Raw genomic sequence first — 24,485 nt, 5'->3', positions numbered from 1 at the left:
GAAATGTGGCCAAGGTGGCCTGGAAGTGTTTGGATGGCACTTCGTACTCCCCAGAGGGGTGAGGGCATAGGAGCTGAGCTCAGGGAGAGAAAATTAAAGAACATTCCATGCTTGCACCTCTGAGTCTGTGAGTGTCCAATTCATGTGTGCTCCATCCTTTGGGAGTGCATATAGATGGGAGGAGAGGGCACGAACCCACCATGTGCCAGGCACTGGGCTGTGGATTTCCCATGCAGTAGCTCATTTAATCCTCCTGGGCACCCACGATGTAGGTGCCATTATGAGCCTCCTTTTGCAACCGAGGAATTGGAAGTCTGCGGAGTGTAGGTAAGGGTTGGATTCGGGATTTGAACCTGGTATGGACTGCGTGTTTGTTCCCCTGCCCCCCTCCATTCGTATGTTGAAAACCGCAATCCCCAGGGCGATGGTTTCAGGAGGTGGGGCCTTGGGGAAGTAGCTGGACCAGGAGGGTGGAGCCCTCACGATGGGATGAGTGCCTTTATGGGAAGAAACATGAGAGCACCACGTGAGGATACAATGAGAAGGCAGCTGTCTGCAAACCAGGAAGAGAGCTTCCCTAGGAACCAACTGGCTGGCACCTTGATCTTGAACTTCCCAGCCTCCAGGAGAGTGAGAAATAGTCTTCTCTTCTTTAACCCGCTTAGTCTGTGGTTCTCTGTTATAGGAGCCCGAGCTAGGACAGTTAGACTTGGATGTTGATCCATTAGATGTGAATGTCCACGCAGTTTCCCCTGTAATAAGTCCTGCCCCTTTATACCTCTGGCCGCATAGACTACCCAGGTGGAGACCATAGAAGGTGATTTGAAGCTTCAAGAACAGCTCTTTGCTTCTGATAGTCTTTCCCAGGCAGGTTGAAATGCCACCATTACAGATAATCATTGGGGACCGAGGGAGGTAAGTAATCTTTTCTCTTCTGTGAGAACCAACTCTCAAGTGACAATACCTCTGGAAGAGGCAGGATTCCAACTGGCCATAACGACAACAACAATAATAGGTGATAATTACTGAGCACTTATTATTCGACAGGAACTCTTCTAAGCCCCCTCAAATGTAGCGTCTTCTTTTGTTCACCTCTTACAAGAACCTAGTGAGGTAGGTACTATTGATATTGATAAATCCCAACATTTTCTTGGACCTAGGAGTTCACTTTATCCTTCTGATTCTAAATGAAATGACAACGTGTCCACGGGCCCCTCCGAATCTTCTTGGAGGAGAGTGATGTCCAGGCTGAGGTCTGAAGCGTGGGCAGAGTGAGCCCGTAAAGAGGGTGGGAGAGGATGCTATACAGAAGGGACACCTTGTGTAAACCTTGAGATGAGAGAGACTATGCTAGACTGCAAATAGCTTAGTACTGCTTAAAGGTGAAATATCGCTTATAATAGCTGACAGAGAAGAAGCCCAGATAGCCGGAACAGTGGAGTCATTTTAAGGAATTTTAATTTTATCCAGAAGGGATGGGGAGCCACTGAAGGCCTTGAACAGGAGAGTGCTATATTCATACGCATTTTAGGAAAATGATTCTGGGTGCAGCACAGTGTATGGATTCAGGGGAATGTGTCCAAGACTGCTAGTTCCAGACTCCTGGATGTTAGTGAGGCATATGGCTGCCCAGAATAAAGATGACATTCTCAGCTTCTTTTGCAGCTAGGTGTCATAATGTGACTAGGTATGATCAATGAAATATAAGTAGAAATTTTTTAGAAGGATCCTTAAAAGGGAGAGGATGTATCTATCTTCATTCTTTTTCCCCCCTCCCCTGGCTGGAATGTGGAAACAATGGCTGGTGCTTAGGCAGCTATTTTGGACCAGGGCACACTAAGTGTTGTAGAGCAGCAAAATGAAAGTAGCCTGGATTCCCGGGAATCACAGAGCCACTACATCAGCCCTGGACAGCTATGTATCAGTTCTTTTATGTAAAAGAGACATATATTTTGATCTTGTTTAAGCTACTGTTATTTGGATTTTTTTTGTCATATGCAACTGAACCTAATCCTACATGTCACAGGAAGAAAAGAATGGAGGCAGGAAAGTTGGGAAGATGCAGTGATCCTGGTGTGAGATGAGAGAGTGAAAAGATTTAAAGATATTTGTTGGTGGTATGGGATCCCTGGGTGGCGCAGCAGTTTGGCGCCTGCCTTTGGCCCAGGGCGCGATCCTGGAGACCCGGGATCGAGTCCCACGTCGGGGTCCCGGTGCATGGAGCCTGCTTCTCCCTCTGCCTGTATCTCTGCCTCTCTCTCTCACTCTCTGTGTGACTATCATAAATAAATAACAATTAAAAAAAATATATTTGTTGGTGGTAGAATTTGTAAGCCTTGGTGATTGGCTGGATGAGGGATGGGGGCAAGGAAAACGGAGGTGTCAGATGTAGTACCCCATATGAAGGTGGACACCAGAGGTATCATTTGCTGAAGTGGCTTTATTTTATTTTTTAAACATTTATTTATTCATTTATTTGAGAGTGAGCACTAGCGGGAGAGGGGTGCAGAGGGAGCCTGATGTGAGGTTCAATCCCAGGACCCTGAGATCATGACTTGAGCCAAAGGCAGATGCTTAACTGACTAAGCTACCCAGGCACCCCATGAGGTGGTTTTATTTATTTATTTATTTATTTTATTTATTTTATTTATTTATTTATTTATTTATTTATTTATTTATTTATTTTCATGAGGTGGTTTTAAAATGTGTTTACAACTCTTTGACACTCCTCCCATCAAGGAGTGAAGTCTAATTCCCCTCCCCTGGAATACGGACTGGCCTTGGTGACTTGAGTCTAGGGACTGGCACGTTTCTAGGAGTGGTGCTACATGACCCGTGAGTCTTGGCCATGAAAGATGATTCAGTTTCTCCTTGGCTCTCTCTTGTATCCAGCCACCATGCCATAAGGAAGCCACATGGAGAGATAGCAAGATCCCCAATCCTCACCCCAGTGGAGAGCCTGGCTGACAGCCAGCCCCAACTTGCCAGCCACGTGACAGAGCCATCTTGGAAATATGGCTCCTCTGGTGCTGCAGTGAGCCACCCCAGCTGATGCCTCGTGGAACTTGGTGAGCCTTCCCCTCTGAGCCCTGCCCAAATTGCATATTTATGAGCAAAGCCAATGATTGTTGTTGTTTTAAGCCGCTGAGTTTTGAAGCTGTTTGTTACACAGCAATCGGTAACTGATATACTTGCAGAGAGGGTTCTGGGCCACCTCTTGAACTATAGTCAGAAAAGGCTTTAAAACTGCCTTGTACCCCCACCCCCTTTATGCTGGAGGCAGCTGCTGCTCAAGGTCCCGCTCACACAGTGGGACTCCATCTCGTTCTGTTTGGTGTGTGCTGGCCAAGGGCAAGCCCACAGTTATATTGGCCAATGGCAAACAGAACTGGGACAGTAAACATTTGTTCAATAAAATCATGATTCATTCCGAAGCCAAATAACACCCTTTTTGGGAATGGCCCACTGCTCTGGAGCTTCTAAGTCACTACTCCCTTCTGCAAACATGGGCAGCAAGCTTAAATCAGCACCTTCCAACAAGAGGCAGAAGGAAAACCAAATCCTGGTCCCCTGTTTCCCCTCCCCTCCCACGCCGGCCGGGATTCCTCATCCTTCTAATTTCCCAATCTCTTGGGGAACCAGCCAGCAGATCAGAGTCTTCACAGTATGGTGCTAGCGACTGGGCTTTTGCTCTGCTCTACTGCCACCCGACAGGGGCCTTTCTGTGGCAGGCGGGTACAGAGAGCGATGGTCACACTCCTCCTCCACGATCCCTAACAATTTGTACATCAGTCAACAAAATTTAATGGGTAGGATGATGTTTTGTGTGTCAATTTGGCCAGGCTATAGCGCCCAGTTATTCAGTCAAACATGAGTCCAGGTGTTGGGGCACCTGGCTGGCTCAGTGGTTAAGCATCTGCCTTTGGCTCAGGGCGTGATCCTGGGCTCCTGGGATCAAGTCCCACATCAGCCTCCCTGCAGGGAGCCTGCTTCTCCCTCTGCCTGTGTCTCTGCCTCTCTCTGTGTGTCTCTCATGAATAAATAAATAAAATCTTAAAAAAAAAATCCAGGTGTTGCTGTGAAGATATTTTGTAGATGTGGTTAACAACTACAGTCAGGTGACATAAGGGAAAGGAGATGATCCTTGATAAAGTGGGTGGGCCTCATCCAACCAGTTGAAGGGCCTTAAGAGCAAAGCTAAGGTTTCCCTGAGGAGGAAGAAATTCTGCCTGTGGATTGTACCGTCAGTTCCCTCCCAGGGGACTCCACTTCCCGGCCTGCCTGGAAGTCCCTGGATCTGGGTCTTGGCAGCCTCCATGATCGCATAAGCCAATTCCTTGAAATAAAGCTGCTTATATGTATGTATATATACGCATACACCTATATATGTATATATATACACATATAAAATATTATGTTATATATAATTATACATTATGCAAAATATTTACATATTAATGTTTACATCCCATTAACTAATATTAACTGATAAATTATTAACATTGTATTTAATATATTAATATAACACATAAGATACGTTACACACAGATTGTAAACTGGCGCTAAAGGACAAGCACTCGTTCATTGCGGAAATGACAGCAATCGAGATCAAAATCTAGATTTGCTTTCACTTTTTTTTCTAATTTTTTTAAATTTTTATTTATTTATGATAGTCACACACAGAGAGAGAGAGAGGCAGAGACACAGGCAGAGGGAGGAGCAGGCTCCATGCACCGGGAGCCCGATGTGGGATTCGATCCTGGGTCTCCAGGATCACGCCCTGGGCCAAAGGCAGGCGATAAACCGCTGCGCCACCCAGGGATCCCTGCTTTTACTTTTGAAGCTTCTAGTGAAAGCGGAATACACAAGACCGTAACTTCCCCAATGTGCTGTTTGACCTTCGGTTGGCTTTTTACCCACATTCTCGAGTGTGTTGGCTCAAAAAACATCACCAGCCACCAACAGTGTCCTCACACAAAGGGTTCTTACCAGAACAGAAGCATCGATGGTAAATTGTCTAGACAAACGATTTTGTGACTCCGTTGCAGGGACTTACAATGTAAAAGAGTTAGATGCTTGTTCTTTTCTAGAAGCTAGAGATAAGAGTGTTCATGCCTAGGTGGAGCAAGAAGAGGCTTCAAGCTGTAACCCAGGGGAACAGGACCAGAAGGAGAACTGGACTTCTAGATGCCTCCACTTTTATGCTTCTTGTGTTGGGTCAGAGTTGGGTGAAGATACTAGGATTGACCCTTTGTTTATTTTGGCCGGGAAATAGTGCCAGAAGTCACGCTGCTATGTTGTCCTTCTTCACATGGTAGAAAGACTGAAGAAATTGTTTAGATTCCGCACTACTGCCTGTTCCGCCATCTCTGTGAGAATGGAGCACAGAGCCAGTTTACAAGCCTTGCAGAATGTGCGTGCAAAAGGCTTGGCATGGTGAGAGGCGTGTGTTTTGCATTCAGTAAATGGCACAAATCATTGTCATCAGTATTAGCGTCATCACTGCCATGCTATAGATTTGTCTTCTAAGCAACATGGTACTCTCCATGCCCTATATCCCTGTGTAGCTGAGGCCTCCCCTTCCATGGCTTAGCCAAACAGGGCGAGGCCATCTTTAATGGGATAGGGGGCCTGGTGCAAATGGGGTATCAGTGAAGAATTAAGCCGATTTTTCTTTCTTTTGGAGTTTAGATGTGGGATCCATCTGAGAAAGAGGAGATGGGGCAGAGCTGTGGAAAGAAGCAGAGATGCCACGAGCCAGGGTGAATGGGGGCCAGGAGAGACTGAAGTGCTAAATGCATGGTTGCTGGATGGCAGAGTTGCCTCAGGTTCCAGGAGCTTCCAGGCCCAGCTGTAGGCCAGAGAGAGTGGGTTTGCTGAGTCTTTGCTCCTGAACCCCAGGGAAGCCAAGCAGCCCAGCAACCCACAGAAAGGTGACCTCCTTGAGGCACCAGGGAAGGGCAAAGAGTTTGGATTGGAATCTGGGCCCCACTGAGACTTAGTTTCTTCCTCTTGTAAAAGGAGGTGATGGTGCCTCTTCTACCTCACAGGAATGGCAGGAGGATTCAGGAAGACAATGTGTGTGTGCACGTGGATCTCTTTTAAGTCCTCAATGCCGGGGCCCCTTAGAGCCATCCTAGCCCCGAGCTCATTTCCCATATTAATCGTCCCACTTGTTTCTGGATGACTTGGGCTGTTGCCCAAGAGCAAATATTGCTCAGAAGACAAAGATTTACCATGACTGAACATATCTGAGCACTTGCTCCAATGGAAATAAATGTGGAGAAGAAAGAACCCTAACTTCTCTCAGAAAGACAATCTAAGGGCAAGAAGGGTGGCTCTTCTCTTAAAGATTAGAAGTCAGCAATCTGAGGTTGTGAAGATCGCTGAAGGCACAGTTGGATTCAGGGCTCACCTCTCTTGCCAAGGGCATAGTCAACTGGCCAATGGAGAGCTTCACACTGAAATGAGAATTAGTTTTCACTTCTCAGAATCTGTTCTTCGAAGGCTTTACAGATATTAAAATAAGGCAAACAAATATTTTATGTTCACAAATTATGACACACGTGCTAAATACAGCAGACGTGCTAACTCAAGTCACTTTATCCCCCCCTTTTTATTTATTCTCCCCCTTTTTAAAGATTTTATTTGTTCGAGAGAGAGAGAGAGAGAGAGAGGAGGGGCAGAGGGAGAGGGAAAAGCAGAGTCCCCTCTGAGCAGAGAGCCTGATGCTGGGCTCAGTCCCAGGACCCTGGGATCATGACCTGAGCGGAAGGCAGATGCTCCACTGCTGAACCACTCAGGGGTCCCCATTTATTTCCCCTTTTAACCTTTTCAAGGATCACCACTATCTTTCCCATCAACGGATCGGGCCCGCACTGTTCATACAGAAGGGTTAACCGGTGCACTTTTTTCCATGCACTTGGAGGAAGAGGCTTCCAAAGTGGGCCATCCTGTGCACTCTGTGCATGTTCACTGTCAGACATTCAAACAATATAGAGTCGTACAGTGTGAAAGTGAATACAAGCTCCTGTTACTGCCCACAGAGGCTACTGCCAGGGTTCTGTGTGGGGATGCATGAATAGGCGTATGTACTAGGGGGAAGGATGGATGGAAGTCAGCTTTTCCAGTGAGAAAGTTGCCCTGACCGGCTGGATTTGGAGGGCTGAGGGAAATCTTGAACAAATGAGTGTCACTCTTAGTGAATTTACTGTCATCAAGCCCTCCTGGCACCCAGGGAGAAAGAGAAAGTTTGAGTGCTAATAAACCTCCGAGTTGACTTTCTGGTTACACATCCCAACACCTGTTACATGATTCAGTTGTTAAATATGCTTACGAAGCAGGGTTTAGGTTAATTATGTATCAGAGTTAATCAGTGTGTCGTAATTAAAACAATGATGACTCACTGACTGTGCTGGTTGTTCTGGATAATTAAGTCCAAAGTTACAGAATGTTTCTTCAAGCTGCATTGTATTCAAAACCAGGAAAATCCATTTGGTTTTTGTTATGATGAGACATAGCTCGCAGTTCTTTCCTCCTCCAGTACACGGATTTCCACCACCACCCCCTTTTACTGAAATGCTTTCTGATTGTTTTTTCACCTGGAAGCCGGACCCAACTAGAGGCTTCTTGGTTTGTTAACTTTTCATTCTGCAAGTGCTGGTTGCCGCAGTGATTATTTGGGAGAAACCATTTGGATGACTCAAAAAGTTTAGGCATCTAGGGGTGCCTGGGAGGCTCAGTCAGTTAAGTGTCCGACTCATGATCCTCAGCTTCGGTCTTGATCTCAGGGTCATGAGTTCAAGCCCTATGTTGGGCTCCAAATTTTAGACATTTAAAAATGTCCTCATAATTCTCAGTTATGTTCCTTTACAGGCACAGCTCATCCTCAGCCACTCACTGTAATTGGCACAGAGAATGGAGGGAACTTCGCACAGTATAGTTGGCCCTCTCATCATTTCATTTTGGCTTTGAAATCCATGAGGTGGTGGATTTATTGTACACCCCATCCCCCCAGTAGGAGGTTTGTCTCTGCTACCGTTTGCTTGAAGGGGAGAAGCAGGGACAGGAAATGAGCCAGGAGCAGGTCCAGAATTTGGTTTGCTTTGGATCACCTCTGAGTGGGTAACATACCCGGGAAGGTTGTGTAGACAGGAACACAACATTCAATTGAAAAAAAAAAAAAAGAAAGAAAAGGAAAGAAACAGGTTTGGTGGCACGGAGCAGGGTGACGGCTATCAGATGTTTCCCCGGCACAGGAAGGCCCGGTTCTGGCAGAGCTCTGGCTTCCATGTAAAGCAGGGCCTCAAACTCTGGGTGACGTCCTTTCCTTGGGCAGGGCTTCTGTTTGCTTTCGCTCCTTGGTCGTCCTGGGCCTCAAGTACAGGGCCTGGATCCCAGGCGTCCTCGCTTCCCCAAGAACTGCCTTCCCCCCTGTAGCAGGTGCAGAGCCTTTTGGTTGTGTCCTGTCCCCCCTCTCTTCACCAGCAGGTGTGGTGTGTGTACAGCCCTGCCTCACTTTTGCTATACAGCCCCCCCAGGGCCCCACTGTGTATCCCTGTCCATCTCCCCTGCCTGCTACTTTTAAGCCCATTTGTGGATAGATCCCCCATTCTCAAGTCACTTTTCTTTTAGAAATGCAAATTTTGGGAGGCCTGGGTGGCTCAGTGGTTGAGCGTCTGCCTTCGGCTTGGGTGATGGTCCTGGGGTCCTGGGATCGAGTCCCACATTGGGCTCCTCGCAGGGAGCCTGCTTCTCCCTCTGCCTGTGTCTCTGCCTCTCTGTGTGTCTCTCATGAATAAATAATATCTTAAAAAAAAAAGAAACGCAAATTCTTAGTCCCTGCGCCAGACCTGCTGAATCAGAACCCCTGGAACCTGGGGCCCAGCCATGCCTGTGTTAACGAGCCCTCCAGAAGATTCCTATGCGGGCTCAGGTTTGAGAACTCCTGCCTCCTGGGCCTGCCATTGCAGTGCCACCCACTGCTGTGGACACAGACCGTGGTCGTGGGACTTGACACTTACTACTTTCTACACTTACACCTTATTCTCACTTCTCCATCCTTGCCCGGCATGCTTTTCTTTTATTCTTCGGAGGATCTGCCAGGGACATTTCCCCCAGCCCATCCTTCGTGTCCCGCTCAGCTCACGCGTCCTCTAAGCAGCTCTCCTGGCCTCTCCATGCCCTCGTTTCCTTCCCTCTCCTGGAGTCTGGTCCTCGCGCTGTGTGTGCTGGATCCCTCCTCAGCTCTCTGGTACCTTGTGGACAGGGACGTTGAATAACAACACTTCTGTAACCTCCTCAGCTCCCAGTCCGGTGTGGGCGTCCAGGAGGTCCTTAACAAGCAAGTCCTTGCTCAGCGCACTCACTCGGGGTGTCTGCTCCGACCCCCACTCCCAGGAGGCTGAGCCGGGCAGCTGGTGGCCCGTCCAGGAAGGGTAATGTCCTGTCGCATTGGGGAGGAGCCGGGAGCATGACCGCACAGGGAGATCCGGCCCGCCGAGACGGTGATGGGGCAGACATCCAGAAAAAAACAAGGCTGAGCAACAATGCCGCCCCGCAGGCGGAGATGGGCTGAGTAGGTGCCTTAGGACCTCCTGGTTTCCATAAGGTCCAGATGGATGGACTTCCAGCACCACACCATCCCCCCTTTAACTTTCATTGTTGCCACGTGGTTTCTGATCCCTGAAACTTCTGATCCCTGAATAAGTTCCAAGTGGCTGTTTGCTTTCAGAAGACGTGCATCTGCTGTGGTTGCGCAGGTGACCACCTTCGCTGAATCCCCCACAGTGTCACTTATGGGAGCTGTGTGAGCAGAAGCTGTGGTCAGGGCCACTCCTTTCCTTGCCGCCCTGTGCTCCTTGCTGTCAAAACTCCGGCAGCCAGAGCTCACTGGGTAGCAGTCACGGCCTCTCTCCCATGGGGGTAGCCAACGTCTTGGATGACCGTGCCTATGGGAGGGGTGGCTCGTTTCGTCCTCCTGCTGGAGTCTCTTTCTTTCTCTCTTCCCACCTTCTCCTCCATCTTCTGCCATTCTGGGGCGCCCAGCCTTGCCATTGCGGAATTTGTGAGCTACTCCAAGATTTTCACTGTGGCAGATGGAATAATCTTTGTGGCAGGCAATTGAGCCGATAGTTGGGAGGGACGGGACACGTGATTTCAAGGTCTGTCATTTTGAATCAGGTATGCCAAGGCCGGTCATAATTCTCCACTGGGCCATTTCATGTTATGGGCTGCTGGGCTCCCCAACCCCCACCTTTCTTGTTTAATCAGAAGAAGGACGCCAGTGCTTCTGACAACTCAGTTGTGCACGTAAGCTTGCAGAACCTTCCGTAGGAGCTGCTGTGCAAAGGTCCTGTGGTCCAGGGAAGGTCAGACAGAGTCCAGGTTGTCAGGAAAACCTTCAAAGTAGCCTTGTGCTTGCCTGGGGGGAGGGGCTGCCAGGCTTCTTCTCACCAGCCCCTCTGTGATGAAGTCCACAGGCAGGCTGTTGGGAGGGCAGACAAGAACAGGGAAGGCAAGGCGAGGGAAGACCAAGGACAAGGCTGTACCCACAGGCACAGACTGGAGCCCACGAGGATGGACTGCAACCCTTGTCAGATCTTATTGCCCTTGAGCTTGATGTTATGGTGACCTGCAGAAGCCCGGGTCCTTTGGTGTGGAGTGAAAGGTAGCCCAGGAGTCAGAGAAGCTGAACGAGGCTCCAGGGAGGAAGAGAGAACAGCCACAGGCCCAGCTGCAGCCTCACCTGGGCAAGGGGAGCCAGCAGAGGGCACGCTGTGTGGGAGCTACAACGTGGTCGCTGCTTCCCTTCTGCCCTCCGTAACTCCCAGTGAAATCTTTCTGTAGCCTCCTGGAAATGGAAGCTAACAGGAAAGGGAATTCTGGGAAATGTAGCTCAGCCCAGCCAAAGTGACACCTGACAAAGCTGCCTTGTCACCTTGGCCTTTCTTTGTGTCTCTCATGGCAACTTTTCTCTTCGCTAATGACATAGGGGAGAATACGTGATGCTATACTAAGTGACAGAGGAACGAGCAACATTACATATATTGAATTTTTCATATGGTTAAATTCGACTTATTCACCTTATAATTCTTCCAACTTATTTTTTTATTAGAGTTCAATTTGCCAACATATAGCATAACACCCAGTGTTCATCCCGCCAAATGTCCCCCTCAGTGCCTATCACCCAGTCACCCCAACCCCCTGCCCACCTCCCCTTCCACTACCCCTTGTTCATTTCCCAGAGTTAAGTGTCTCTCATGTTTTGTCACCCCAACTTATTTTTAATTAAGTTAATACGGCTAGAAAAGAGACTAGAAGGAAGAGCTCTAATGTGTTTGCCGTGGTTGCCTCCGGGAGGGCAGTAGGTCGTAAGTGATTTTTTTCCCCCTTTATCTCCTTATGGGTTTAATTCTTTTATTATTTTTTAAAGACATTTTTATTTGAGAGATAACCAGAGGCGGGGAGGGGCTTATGGGTTTTCAAATATAGAGACTTTAGACATTTTTTTTATAATGAATATATGTTACTTTGATGGTTAAAAATAAAATTTAAAAATGGAACAGGAAGGGGACCTGGGTTTTTTTTGGAGGGGGCGGGGGAGGAGTGGATTGGTGGTGGCAGGTGGCCGGGGTGAGGATGTGTCTCGGAAAGCACAGGTGGGGAAGAGGAGGCAGGTCACAGGGCTCTCTGAAGCAGGCCAGAAGTGGTGCCCTGCCACATCAGTGGACGGGGAAGTGCCGAGGGTTCTGTGTAGAAGGACTTGGTTGGAAGACTTCTCTGTGCACAGCTGGGAGGTCTACGCAGAGGGAAGATCTGTCACGGGGACTTCCTGTGGGAAAATGTGCTCAGGCAAGATGGCCTCCAGAGCCTCGAGGGCTTGAGGTATTAAGTTTAAACATGTAACTAAAAGGGGAGGCCACAGATTGTTCACTACAGGGACTTCAGGGAGGACAGAGAGATCAGATGGACCCCAAAACAATGAATGTTAAGAATGGGGTGAGCCCTGTGACTTTTCCCATATCACTGCAGCCATGTGGCCATATAAAAATCAGGTGGCTTCATATATAGAGTTCCCTAGACCCAGAGCCCTCGCAAAGGACTGTCGTTTTAGGATGAAAAGAAGACACCAATTTCAAAATACTAGAAGGTAGTTGTATTTGTTGGTTAATACAAAAAAGTCATTTATGTTTTAGAAACTCCACTCCCTACCAAAAGCATATGTGCTTCTGCTGTCTCGTCACCAGAATTGGAAAGTACCACATGTAAATGAGCACCTGCTGAATCTGAATGATGGTGGGCAAAAGGTCTCTACCACATCCAGTGCCATTTTGGGGGCCCCTAGATGCAAGGTCACCCTGGACCACTGACCTTCCCAGAACCTCTCGATAGAGAGGCACTGCTGACCCCAGGAGAAATAGTGATGGGAGGGCAATTGGTCTTTTGGTGCCTCACTTTCCCTTTGAAGTACGGTCCTCAGAAGTGCTTGGCCCAGTTTATCAGGCAACCCCCTTGGAGGAGTCACCCCTTCTTCTTCTGAGCAAGAGGCTCTCCATCTACTTCTTCCTCCCCTGCCCTGGATCAAAATGCTTTAGTTGTCTCTTTTCCAAGGTAACAGTGGCGAGATAAAGCTCTAGAGAATGTTAATGGATGACTGCGTCACCATCCCTCCTCACTCGAATCCGTTAGATATCTTTTGTATCAAGAGTCATATTCGGGGGCACCTGAGTAGCTCATGGTTGAGCATTTGCTTTCAGATCAGGTCGTGATCCCAGGGTCCTGGGATCGAGTCCTGCATTAGGCTCCCCTTGGGGAGCCTGCTTCTCCCTCTGCCTATGTCTCTGTCTCTCTGTGTCTCTCATGAGTAAATAAATTTTTTTTTTTTTTAAAGAAAAGAGTCATATTCCAAGGAGCGGGAACCATGATGCTTTCAGACTTGTTAACACCTGGGTCAAGCCAGTAACAATGTTCTTTTGGGGAAAGTCAGGACTTTCAGAGACTCTGAAATCCAATGGCCTCCAGAGCTGCCCAGGTAGTTAGCACTGGTAGGGATTGAGAGTCACCCAGAAGCCATGAACAGTGAGTGATGAATGATGTCCCATCCTTGCACTCATTCTATCACTTCTTCATTTCCCAAATATTTGTGAGGTGTTTACTCCATGTCAGACACCTGTGAGGGAAGACACTGATGAATAAGAAGCAGTCCCTGCCCTCAAGCAGCACCTTGCTGATCGGAGAAGCAAAGACCAGAAGAACAGAAACCAAGGCCATGTACTCTGGAGAAAGTGTCTTTCTGCTCTGCTGTAAGTGTGTTATTAAGTCGCGTTCTTCTCTGTCTCTCACACCAGGCTTGGTTCCTCGCATTTTTGCCAGGCTGTGAGCCACAGGAATTCCCTGCACTTCCTTCAGCCTTGAAATAGTATCCAAAATGCCGAATCCTTTAAGAGTAAGGTGAGATTCTCAAAAGCCGGAAAGATGGCTTTAATAGCTGTATTTAGTATTTGGATAATATGAGTGCAACGGGACCAGTTTTTTTTTGTCTCCTGGAAAGTAGATTATTCTGAGATTCCTAGTTCTGGCCATGGCAGAGCAATTGCTATCAGATTTATCTCTCTGTCATAAAATAGCTCTAAAACCTGGATGAAATACATAGAATTACGGTTTGTGGGCATTGGACCACGACCAGCACAGGGCAATGGTTGTTGAGAAAAAGAATGCACATGAGCCAAGCCCCATATTCATACTATTTATCCCTCAAGGGCATTTTCCAAGCTGCAGCGCAAAGTCTTGCTGGGTAAAGGAAACACTATGGGGCTTCCAGAGTAGCTGGTATTTGGAGGCAGGGTCCTATCAAGGAGAGAGCTACAGAGAAGGAGCCCCTCAAATACATGTAAAAGTGCCTGTCAAGTCTTTTGCCAACTCCTAAGCTGCATGGAAGCAAGTGGGACTCCAGGCGTAGCAGAGACCCACAGTAGAAGGCTGTATTCCTGAAAAGAGATTTCAGAGGCTGCATACTGCTGGCAAGATGGAGGCCGGAGCCTGAGCCAGACATCTTAGCACGCTGGGCTTTGAATGGGACCTCAGAAAGTCCACACTCCAGTAGTAAGGATCATGTCCTACCAGCAAGGACCATGTCCCAGGAGTAAGAGCAGCACTGAAGATCTACATGAACAAAGTCTAATACCAAGCCTCAACAGGATTAAGGCAGTGGTTCTCAACTGGGGCGGGGGGGGGGGGGGCAATTTTGCTCCATACGAGATGATTTGCAACAGCCGGAGACATTTTGAATTGTCACAATTGGAGGTTGTGATGCTACTGGTGTTTAGTGGGTGGGGCCCAAGGATGCCGCTAACCATCTTACAATGCACAGGACAGCCTCACCTTCATCCTCCCAACAAAGAATAATCTGACCCAAAATGTTCATAGCTCTGAGATTGGGAAACGCTGGATTTTGGTAATCTGTGAGCAATGTAATTGGCTGGTAGAATGAAAGCAATCTTTAGAGGAAGATAATGTATTTCAGAACCTCTACCATGTATTATCCTTAAAATCCAGTGTACAATAAAAAATTAACCAAAAAAATGTGAAGAAGCAAGAAAAACTAATTGGCTATCAAGAAAAAGGAAAACAACCAGCAGAAGCAGAAGGAGAAGAAGAGATAATCCAGAGTTAGCAAGTATGGAAGTCAAAGTAACTTGGATTAAGATTTTTAAGGGAAAAGAGGAAAAATTAAGAGAGAATTTCAACAGAGAATTGGAATCTATTTAAAAAAAACAGATTACATTTAGAAATACAAAAGACAGTATCCGAAATTAAGAACTTACTGATTGGATTTAACACCAAACTGGGCACATCAGAGCATATGATTAGTGGGCTATGTATGAGAGATAATTCATGGAAGCTTCTAGAAGTAAACAAAGGAATATTTTTATGACCATGGGATAATCAGGACACTAAAGCCATTAATCTTAAACAGTGAATAAATGGACTACATTGAAATGAAGAATTTCAGTTCATCAAAAGATACTATTAAGAGAGTGAAAAGGGGGGCACCTGGGTGGCTTAGTGGTTGTGCGCCTGCCTTTGGCCCAGGGTGTGATCCTGGAGTCCCGGGATCGAGTCCCACATCAGGCTTCCTGCATGGAGCCTGCTTCTCTCTCTGCCTAGGTCTCTGCTTCTCTCTCTGTGTGTCTTTCATGAATGAATGAATGAATGAATGAATGAATAAATAAATAAATAAAATTCTTTAAAAAAACAAGAGAGTGAAAAGTGAAATGCCAAGGTGTGGATTGGGAAAAGACATTTGTAATATGACATATATCCAACAAAGAGCTCTTAACTTAGAATATAAATGTAACTTTTACAAACAGTAAGAAAGGCAGATGACCCAGTAAAAAAATGGACAAGTTAACTCAGCATTTTACAAAAGATGAAACCAAAGCAGCCAAAAAGTATGTGAAGAGAGTCTCTATATTATTAGTCTTGAGAAAAATACCAATTCAAATCATACAATGAATTACTGCCAGACATCCACCAGGAGGACAAGAAAAGAAAAGCTAATGATTTTAAGTGTTGATGGAAATGTGGAACAATGGAACTCCTTCTTTCTTTGCTTATAGGAGGAAATCAGTACAACTACTTTGGAAAACCGGCAATATCTACTAAAATGAGTCCCTATGTACATGCTATCATCAGCATGATACTTTACTTCCATAAGTCTGTTTATGTTCGCCAATTGACATATATAAGAATGTTTGTAGCAGCTTTCATTTGCAATCGCCCAAGATAAATACAACCCAAATGTTCATCAACAGTGGAATGAATAGTGACATCATCACACAGCGGAATATTATACTGTGATGAAAAACCCCCCAACTACTGATTCATGCAACAACATGGATAATTAGCATGACACCATGCTGAGTATATACCGTGCTATTTCATTTAAATGAAGTTTAAAACCAGGCAAAACTAATTCATGGTGATTTAAGTCAGAACAGTGGCTACCATTGGAGCGGATAGGGTGATCAATGGTTCCACTTTGCTTGGGATTGAGAGGTTTCCTGGGATGTGGGTCTTTCAGTGCTAAACCCGGGAAAGTCTCAAGAAAATAGAACCGTTGGTTACCTTTGGCGGGGGCTCTTTTTAGGGAGGTGACATGAAAGAGCCTTCTGAGGGGTTGGAAATGTTCACGATCTTGATGTGGATCATGGTTACATGGGTGAACACATGCGAAACTTTACCTAGCTGTACACTTAAGATCTTTGCATTTAAGTATATAATTTCTCCTTTGATTTAAAACCTTTGAAAATAGCTATCTTTTACGATATAAGATTGATTTAATCAAATCATTTTAAACTAACTTCACTTTTTTTCTCTGACTTGATTATTTGATTTTTAATTTGAGAAATGGAATATATAGACTTTAGTGAGGCATTCAACAGTAATGAGACTTAACAGATTAATCCCCATAGAGAAAGAATACTTTCTCTTTCTCCCTGTTCTGTTTAACATTTTTATTTATGACTAGGACCTAGATAAAAATTGTGTTCATCAACACAAGATGGTGATATGTAGTTGGGAAGATAGTGACTACAATAAGGAACAGAATCAAGATGACAGGCTCTTAGAGTAATGGATTTAAAAGAAGATCATATTTAACAGAATAAATAAAAGGCTCTGTTCTTGAAAACTAAAATCTGGCTGTAGCAAGGGTTTTAGCTGCCACAATGTTTAATATGCATTGATTTGAGAGGAATGACCTGGATGGAAAAGGGAATTGGGGATTACCTAGACTAGGAAGCCAGAATCGAGGGGGCAAACATATGGGAGGGGGAAATGTCATACGCAATGCCAAGGAGTAAAAAGAATTTAATAATTTAAATGAGTGAAAGCTACAAGAAGCCAGATTTGAGATGAACTTTCTGATGATTTTTTCTGTTCAAAGAAGGAATAGGCTATCTTCTGAAGGTGGTGAGTTCCCCTTTTTGTATGGTAAGATGAAGGATGCAAATATTTCGAGAGTTTCCATTGGTAAGCTTTCAAGTTTATTCAACTCCAAGAGTCTATGACACATGTATGGTTCAGTGGGTAGAAATCTATCTTGATGTTTCACAGGTTGCTACATTGCTCTGTGGTTTGCCGTATAATATATAAATCAGGGATAAATACATTTATTTTGCACTTAATTCACTGAAAAGGCTTACAAATCAAGTCTTCCATAGAATGGAAGACCCTTAGGGAAAAGGGCTAGCAAAACTGGACATTTTTTTATTGTTAGGTGAAACAATAGGTGGCCCTGAGTCAGGACCGCAGTGACATTCATTCCTCACTTTTATACCTTTTTGTGTATTATTTCTCCATATCAATGACCAGACTTGTACTGACAGCCGCCTAATACGACACTGGACTGGCTTCCAGTTTCCCTCCGAGTAGTGATTTGGCAAAGGTTAAATCATAGATTGGGGGTATACAGAGTTCTTGTTATTGTTCTTTTCTTGATACAATTACAATTTCAGTTATTTGCTTTGTGGCTCAAAAGCAAATTCCAGACTTTGGTAGGGTTCTTTTTTCTCCTCTCTTGTTTGATTACCGTTACTGTCTAATGCTATTGCCTTTTAATCAGAGAAAGTGGTCTGTGGTATTTCTACTTTTTAAAATTTGGTGAGAGGTTTTGTGGTCCAAGAAACTGTTTCTAGAACACAAGCAATATATAAGTTTCATCATTCTTTTTTTTTTTCGAATGAATGTCCTTATAGATGTCTGTTATAGACTATATAGTTTAACCTCTGTGGACTTCATATTATGTGGATGTATGCAGAGGCACAGCCAATGCTCAGGCCTCTGAACCAAGCAAAAGCATTTGTTCTAGCAGATTACAAAATAGGGATACTGAAATAGCAAAGGAAGAAATCATAGCAAGAACAAAGGAGGCTTGGTTTATTTAAGAACGGGTTTGGCTGGCCAACATCCAAGTTCAGGGAAAGCTCAGCACGTGTGATAGCAGAGCCTGCTTTGGCTGGTCCCTCTTGACGGCTGCCCAGCCTTCAGCTATGCCTGGGCTGCAGGCTTTCTCTATTCTGCATTTGAGCTCATCAGGAAGGAACCTCTGGGGACTCATCTCACGTCTACCTTTCCGGAGTCTTTTCTTGCCTCTTTAATTGCCCAACCACGGTGGGGAACACCTCTCACTGTCTTCTTTTCACTCATGGTCCATCAGGAATAATTTAGGATTCATTTTAGGAGACAGGCTGAGCAATCTGTTCGTCCCTTTTCTATGAGCCTCTGATGAAACAGAGGCCTGGAAATTAATAGCTTAGTCTCTATCACAATTCGTGTTCTCCATACATGCAGAGATGATGAAGTCTTCGTGGTTGTAACCGTCAACAAATACCATGATTCAAAGTCCTCGTTGTTTCAACTGCCAATTTCCGTGACTGGAAGGAGAAAGTGGATTGGGCGGGGCTCAGATCCAGGCTGTGATCTCGCTCCAGTTGGCTCCTGAAACTCCCATGGGCAACGAACAAAGCGCCGTGACTACTTCCCAAGGGTCATGGGGAGCAGGGACTCACGATCACAGTGTACCCTAGAAGGACCTCTTATCTCCAAAGACGGTTTAGCCAGAGGGTGTGTGCTGATGTTCTGGGAATGCTGGCCTATGTGGGACTGGCCAGGCACTTTCCGTAGCTCACATTTCCTTTTCCATTAATGCTCATTTCTTCGTTGACTCCCATATTAGATCAATATGAAAATGGAATGGCCACCCATTAGCTGCTTTTCTTTTTCCAGCATCAAGCTGGACATGTTCTTAAAAAAAACACACAAAAAAAACTAAAAACAAATGTAGCTTTTTGGAAGAAGGGTCCTTGACCTGGTAGCTTGTGAGAGGTTAAAATATTTATTGTCTGAAAACTAGCTGTGACTCTCATACAAGATTTTCATCTTCATGCATACACATTATCATACCCTGTCTCCTATCACAATGGGTCCCTGCCCCAGCGGGGTGTCATCTCCCAGAGTGCAGGGACCTTGTCTCCACACCCTTAGGTGTGGGCCTGGGGCCTAGCATAGGTCCTGCAAACACCCTCTTAAGTATTATTGAATTAAATTCAAGCAAAAATGAAATTTAGTTAAGTATTTACCTCTACAACCCTATCCTGGTTAAATGGTCAACGTGCATTTTGCTTAATTTGCTTATTGCCTTTCATTATCTCTCTCTTTTCTTCATTTTATTTATTTTTATTTGTATTTTTAAAATTCTTTCTTAAAAACAAAAACAAAACCGAAGCAGAGGAAGTAAAATTGCCAGCCATCCTTGTTTGAAGGAAGCTGCCTGAACACTCTCTACTGCCATCTAGTGGGATAAAAGGCCTTCCGTCCATGGAATCCGTTCCCACGCCAGGGAAAAATAGGGTCTGTGTTTAGAACATTGTCAGAAGCAGCTGGTAGTTGAGGGGATGGGGGATATGTGTTTTCCTCCGATTAGCCACGCACCGCCGAGGGTTGCTGCCTCTTTGCGTTTGGCATAATAGCAGAGGAAGCCTTCTTTGTGGTTTTTCGAACAAGCAATCGTAATAAACTGGGTGGTGTTCTTGGCTCTGCTTCTATCTGTGGGCTAGTAATTTAGGCTGTAGGGTATTCCCATCAGAATAATGTAGTTTTTAGGAGGAAAGTCAGGGTTTTATTAGCATAAGTCACACACACACACACACACACACACACACACACACTGCATTGTTTCACCCTCTGGCTGATTTCTGGTCCCTCGCTGCCTCCCTGGCTCAAGAGAGTGTCGTCTTCTTCTTCTTCTTCTTCTTCTTCTTCTTCTTCTTCTTCTGATTTCGATTTGCCAACATATAGCATATCATCCAGTGGTCATCCTGTCAAGTGTCCCCCTCAGTGCCCGTCACCCAGTCACCCCAATCCCCCTTCCACCTCCCCTTCTACCACCCCTTCTTCGTTTCCCAGAGTTAGGAGTCTCTCATGTTCTGTCACCCTCTCTGATATTTCCCACCCATTTTCTCTCCTTTACCCTTTATTCCCTTTCACTATTTTTTATATTCCCCAAATGAATGAGACCATATAATGTTTGTCCTTCTCTGACTGACTTATTTCGAGAGTGTCCTTAATACAAAGCAGCACTTGGTCCTGCAGGAGAGGAAGCCACGGACTCCCTGGCTCAGCCTCTGATGGTGGCCACTAGGGCTTTTCATCCAAGCTGACTTTATTTATTCAGAAGCAGAACTCATAGTCAAGGTTCTGAGGGCCCCATGCTGTTCACATGTCCCCTGTCTTAAATTTTCTTTCATTTCTTTGACTGTTTCTCTCTCTCCCTTGCCAGTTCTCTGAGCGAATCTGTGTTTCTCATGGCCCCTCTCTCTTTCCCCACACATGCACCAGCACACACACACACAGACGCACACTCTGGAGGGTCTTGGCTCACATCCCTGTCGGAAAGTGGCTTTTGAGAAAATCAGAGAACACCATTCAAGTCATGATCTAGAGAATTCCCGGGGCGGGCAGATATCATGAACCATCACCCAGAAATGGGCTACTTGCTCAGAACATCACCAAGAAGGATTCTGGTCGGAGGGGGGGGGGGCACATCTGGATTTTGTGGGCAGGGGAGAAGAATGCAGGGATGTATCAGGAAGGTGCAAGATAGTCAGGGGCTGGAGGAGTACGAGTATTACCATATCGGCTTTACACACAAATGGTTTCTTGGAGGGCTAACAGTGAAATGCTATTAGCTGTTCACATCTTGGCATGAATTAAATTATTGGATTAGCTGCCCATCATGTCTCGGGTCTTCTAGGGAATGAAATCACAGGATTGGTGCAATTTCTTTGGGGCTTATTCTTCCTTTTTTATTTTTTAAGTTGAGGTGAAATTCACATACCATACAATTGACCATTCTAACCATTTTAAGGTTATGTAATTCAATGGCTTTTTGTATACTCACAAGGTTGTACAACTGTCACTACTCTCTAACTCCAGAATTTTTCCATCACCCCCAAAAGAAAAACCCGGTACCCATTAAACATTCACTCTTAATTCTCCCCCTCAGCTCCTGGCAACCGCTAATCTGCTTTCTGTATCTATGGATTTACCTCTTCTAGATATTTCCTATAAATGGAATCCTCCAATATTTGTCTTTTAGCACCTGGCTCCCCTCACTTAGCTTAATGGTTCTCAGGCTCATCCATGTTGTAGTAGGCAGTACCTCATTCTTTTTTACGGTCAAATAATATTCCACTGTATGGATATAACATGTTTTGTTTATTCATGCCTCAGTTGAGGGATGTGTGGGTCGCTTCCACCTATTGGCTCTTGTGAAGAGTGCTGCTGTGAAGGTTCAAGTTTTTGCCTGAACACTCACTTTTCTTTCTTTCTTTCTTTTTAAGATTTTATTTATTTATTCAGGAGAGACATGGAGAGGGCGGCAGAGACTCAGGCAGAGGGAGAAGCAGGCTTCCCGCGGGGAGCCCAATGTGGGGCTTGATCCCAGACCCTGGGATCATGACCTGAGCCGAAGGCAGACGCTCAACCACTGAGCTGCCCAGGTGTCCCTGAACGCTCATTTTTCAAGTCTCTTGGGAAGAGTAGGTGAGTTCCTAGCCGCCACCCCCTATCCCCAACCCCACCACCTTTGGTGATGATGGATCCATTTGAAACTGTCTGGGAGGCGAGTTTTCGCTAAGAAGAGAAGTGCAGGAGTTTGGGTGCTGCCTGGATGAGGGATGAGGCCTTGGAGGGAAAGGCTGCAGAACACCGAGGGCATTCTGTGGAATCCTAAGGGCAAAGTGTCTCTGGAAAGGAGGATAAGAGAGGGAGGAGGTGGTGCCAAATGGGATGCCAATAACCTTGGGCTTTGGTAGATAGAGAAAACATGGGGTTTGTTCAGCATTTATAAAATGCTGATATTTTTCTGCGGTTGTTTTTTGTTTGTTTGTTTTATAAGGAAAGGAAAAACCTCTGGTGGGGATGAAAAGCTGAGTCAGCAGAAAAGTGAAATTGTTGTGGCTTTGGATGTGTCTTAACGGGGTGTTGTTAATGGATCTGTTTCTGGCAGAAAGAAAGATAGCTTTTTTGGCTGCATGTTCATGCGAGAGGACAAATTCGGTTGAGCAAATTTTAGCACAACACACCGACGAAAGGGCTCCTCTTGTTACAATAACGTTGCCATGCATGTCTGTGGCGATGGGCTTCTTCTAAAGCATCTTCCTCTGTGTAAGATCGTGAGGATGCCCGACTCAGGTAGAGCAGGCACTATTTGCCACCCTTGGAGAAATAGGACATCAAGGCACACGGCACAACACCTGCTGATAGTAGGCACCATCAGGATTTGTTCGATAATAAGTGAAGCAGTCATACCACGTCAAAGAATAGGAGAGCCGGGAGGCTCTTATGGATGGTTCACAAGCCCTCTTCCCCACAACCCAGTTTGGGTGGAGGGACGTCGGGGCAGAGTGAGAAAGTCCTGGGCTTGCATGCAGGGTCAACTGGTTAATGAGTGAAGGACCCAATCAATAGGTTGTCCTTTCTTCCCTTACCGAGTGTCATCATAACATGCACTATGTTGCGTTGTGGTGGTTTGTGCTCTGACCTGTCCTCGCTAGTGGGCCACAGGCTCTTGGAAGTGGAGCTTGTGTCAGATTTATCTCTGTGTCCCCAAGATAAAGCACAATGTTGAAACTTGTTGACCAGAGGGTCTTCCTGGGTCTCTGCTCTTCCTCGTGTTGCCACAGAATTTAGTGGTGGAGCCGGGACTCAGGCATAGTGTCTAGGCAGGTCCCAGAGATCTTTGGTCTGTACCACTCATCATGGTAGGTGACACTAGATGTATGGAGCAGGTTGCCATTGGCCTTGCCAGGCCCGCTGGGATAATCCCCACTGTGTTGTTATTATGGAAATCTCTAGAAGCTGAAGGAAAGAGGGAGCCTTCCTGATTTCAAAGCCTCATGTCAGGCCGGCCACTTTCTGTGGGATCTCAAGGATATCCTGAACACCAGGATGTCCTTTGGTATGTTGTCCAGCTCTCAAGTAGAGCTCGTCTAGAACCAGTGTCTGCAGGGAACTGTGTCCTTCGGCATGGGACCTGATAATGATGGGGGCGGAAAGAGGTGATGGGATTTTCAAGCGGTTCTGAAACAATTCCTTGTGTATCTTGTTTTGCTCTTCCCGCGGACTTCTATTTGTTGCTGAGCACATATTTGAGGCAAAGCAGAAAAGGTCTCATATTGGTTCTTCCTGTGCTGCGGCCAGCCTGCAAATGGCCTGTGGCAGGTACCGAGGCCAGTGTGCAGAGGGTCATTCTGCAGATGCACAAAGAGAGGTGACAGAGGGATCACACCTACGGTGTGGACCATGGCGAGGGCTTTGTTATCTGCCCTGTGTTGTTGGACACTGCCAAGTGTTGAGCAGCCCCCACTGGGGTTCTTTCCACCTGGGCCTCCACTTCAGGTCTCCTGCACCAACTCCAAGACCCGTATGTTGGATCCTGCCACCACCTCCCCGGCCTGGGCCCAGCGTGACTTCCCCTGGCTCATTCTCTCCCACGCCATGGCCGAGACATTCATAGAGGGTAGAGTGCAAAGGGTTCCCACTGGAAGGCTCGGTGTCAGATGGCAGCCCTGTTACCGGCAGCTCAATTCCTCCTGATGGCAAAGCAGTTTCCCATCACCTGAGAGCAAAGCCAGATGGCCCTGTGACATGGATGAGATATCTTTGCTCTGTGCCCCTCATCTTGCAGAGGCCCAGGGAAGGTCTGGGCGCTCAGAAGTCCATGCGCAGGGGGCTTGTGGCCTGGGGAGTGCAAGAAGCAGCCTCAGCACCCCCACCCACCCAGAGGGCCAGTTCAAGCCCTCCAACCTTGTCACGGCAGGGAGGCTGGGTGAGCCTCTCCTTTCCACTTCTGTTGCAGATGAGTCACTCCCCAGTCCTCTGAGGGGGCGTCTTCAGCAGAAGGGGCCCAGCGGGGGTGTGTGTGTGGAGGTAGGTGGTTGTGCTGGTCTGGAGGAAGAAGCCGGGGTAGTGGGGATGAATGCAGGATACGATGCACCAGTGATGTGCTCAAGTTCCGGAGGCCGCCTCCTCGTGGGAGGGAGTGGGAGCCCTCAGGTGGGAAGGGGGGGGCTGTATTATCAGAGGCCGCCTCTCCCATGACTCAGGATTAGTTCTTCTCCGTGCTGGGAAACTGATGAGGGAGCTGATTTTCCAAGTGGGCTCTCTGGATGGTGACGCGGGGTGTATGTGAGAGCTTCCAAGAGAGGACACAGTTGGGAGGTTGGCAAGGGTCCCCCGAGAAGGCCGCAGGTGAACCAAAACCCCGGCAGGGGGAGGGTTGGGGAGGGTCCTCCCATCAGTTCCTGAGAACAGAGGGAGCAGCAGGAACCTGTTTCCCGAATAGCTGCCGAGACCGATGGGTGACAAGGGGAAGGGTCCCTATCATCGAAGCCGTCTAGTTACCGTCTTGTCACAAGCCA

The 24,485-nt window shown here is 46.5% G+C and overlaps 1 protein-coding gene across 1 annotated transcript in view; it reads right to left on the bottom strand.

The window, feature by feature from the left end:
- Positions 1 to 24,485, bottom strand: part of DIPK2B (divergent protein kinase domain 2B) — a 45,026-nt gene that overhangs the window by 11,484 nt on the left and 9,057 nt on the right. The gene's annotated exons all lie outside the window — the stretch shown is intronic.

The sequence above is a fragment of the Canis lupus genome, chromosome X, assembly GCF_048164855.1.
Source record: "Canis lupus baileyi chromosome X, mCanLup2.hap1, whole genome shotgun sequence".
In the NCBI taxonomy this organism is placed as follows: Eukaryota; Metazoa; Chordata; class Mammalia; order Carnivora; family Canidae; genus Canis; species Canis lupus.
The sequence above is the reverse complement of the archived record's forward strand: the minus strand, read 5'-3'. Positions and strand labels throughout refer to the sequence as shown.